The following is a 2,500-nucleotide window of genomic DNA, read 5'->3' on the forward strand; positions in this document are numbered from 1 at the left end:
TTGTACTTTAACTTTTTTTGGCTCGGCTTCTTTCGACGCCGATGCCGGCGACGCAGCACTCTCTCGCCCGCCAGCCACCGAGAAAAGGGTGCGCTCCGACCGGCCCCGCACCGCTCTTTCTTGGCTCATTCGAAATTACTGTCTTTCGCTCTGACATGCCTTACCTAGGGTTAGGTTAGTATGCTTGCACGTTTGTACTTTAACTTTTTTCGGCTCGGCTTCTTTCGACGCCGATGCCGGCGACGCAGCACTCTCTCGCCCGCCAGCCACCGAGAAAAGGGTGCGCTCCGACCGGCCCCGCACCGCTCTTTCTTGGCTCATTCGAGTTTACTGTCTTTCGCTCTGACATGCCTTACCTAGGGTTAGGTTAGTATGCTTGCACGTTTGTACTTTAACTTTTTTCGGCTCGGCTTCTTTCGACGCCGATGCCGGCGACGCAGCACTCTCTCGCCCGCCAGCCACCGAGAAAAGGGTGCGCTCCGACCGGCCCCGCACCGCTCTTTCTTGGCTCATTCGAGTTTACTGTCTTTCGCTCTGACATGCCTTACCTAGGGTTAGGTTAGTATGCTTGCACGTTTGTACTTTAACTTTTTTCGGCTCGGCTTCTTTCGACGCCGATGCCGGCGACGCAGCACTCTCTCGCCCGCCAGCCACCGAGAAAAGGGTGCGCTCCGACCGGCCCCGCACCGCTCTTTCTTGGCTCATTCGAAATTACTGTCTTTCGCTCTGACATGCCTTACCTAGGGTTAGGTTAGTATGCTTGCACGTTTGTACTTTAACTTTTTTCGGCTCGGCTTCTTTCGACGCCGATGCCGGCGACGCAGCACTCTCTCGCCCGCCAGCCACCGAGAAAAGGGTGCGCTCCGACCGGCCCCGCACCGCTCTTTCTTGGCTCATTCGAAATTACTGTCTTTCGCTCTGACATGCCTTACCTAGGGTTAGGTTAGTATGCTTGCACGTTTGTACTTTAACTTTTTTCGGCTCGGCTTCTTTCGACGCCGATGCCGGCGACGCAGCACTCTCTCGCCCGCCAGCCACCGAGAAAAGGGTGCGCTCCGACCGGCCCCGCACCGCTCTTTCTTGGCTCATTCGAGTTTACTGTCTTTCGCTCTGACATGCCTTACCTAGGGTTAGGTTAGTATGCTTGCACGTTTGTACTTTAACTTTTTTCGGCTCGGCTTCTTTCGACGCCGATGCCGGCGACGCAGCACTCTCTCGCCCGCCAGCCACCGAGAAAAGGGTGCGCTCCGACCGGCCCCGCACCGCTCTTTCTTGGCTCATTCGAGTTTACTGTCTTTCGCTCTGACATGCCTTACCTAGGGTTAGGTTAGTATGCTTGCACGTTTGTACTTTAACTTTTTTCGGCTCGGCTTCTTTCGACGCCGATGCCGGCGACGCAGCACTCTCTCGCCCGCCAGCCACCGAGAAAAGGGTGCGCTCCGACCGGCCCCGCACCGCTCTTTCTTGGCTCATTCGAGTTTACTGTCTTTCGCTCTGACATGCCTTACCTAGGGTTAGGTTAGTATGCTTGCACGTTTGTACTTTAACTTTTTTCGGCTCGGCTTCTTTCGACGCCGATGCCGGCGACGCAGCACTCTCTCGCCCGCCAGCCACCGAGAAAAGGGTGCGCTCCGACCGGCCCCGCACCGCTCTTTCTTGGCTCATTCGAGTTTACTGTCTTTCGCTCTGACATGCCTTACCTAGGGTTAGGTTAGTATGCTTGCACGTTTGTACTTTAACTTTTTTCGGCTCGGCTTCTTTCGACGCCGATGCCGGCGACGCAGCACTCTCTCGCCCGCCAGCCACCGAGAAAAGGGTGCGCTCCGACCGGCCCCGCACCGCTCTTTCTTGGCTCATTCGAGTTTACTGTCTTTCGCTCTGACATGCCTTACCTAGGGTTAGGTTAGTATGCTTGCACGTTTGTACTTTAACTTTTTTCGGCTCGGCTTCTTTCGACGCCGATGCCGGCGACGCAGCACTCTCTCGCCCGCCAGCCACCGAGAAAAGGGTGCGCTCCGACCGGCCCCGCACCGCTCTTTCTTGGCTCATTCGAGTTTACTGTCTTTCGCTCTGACATGCCTTACCTAGGGTTAGGTTAGTATGCTTGCACGTTTGTACTTTAACTTTTTTCGGCTCGGCTTCTTTCGACGCCGATGCCGGCGACGCAGCACTCTCTCGCCCGCCAGCCACCGAGAAAAGGGTGCGCTCCGACCGGCCCCGCACCGCTCTTTCTTGGCTCATTCGAGTTTACTGTCTTTCGCTCTGACATGCCTTACCTAGGGTTAGGTTAGTATGCTTGCACGTTTGTACTTTAACTTTTTTCGGCTCGGCTTCTTTCGACGCCGATGCCGGCGACGCAGCACTCTCTCGCCCGCCAGCCACCGAGAAAAGGGTGCGCTCCGACCGGCCCCGCACCGCTCTTTCTTGGCTCATTCGAGTTTACTGTCTTTCGCTCTGACATGCCTTACCTAGGGTTAGGTTAGTATGCTTGCACGTTTGT

This window comes from Styela clava, unplaced genomic scaffold (assembly GCF_964204865.1).
Source record: "Styela clava unplaced genomic scaffold, kaStyClav1.hap1.2 HAP1_SCAFFOLD_51, whole genome shotgun sequence".
Lineage (NCBI taxonomy): Eukaryota > Metazoa > Chordata > Ascidiacea > Stolidobranchia > Styelidae > Styela > Styela clava.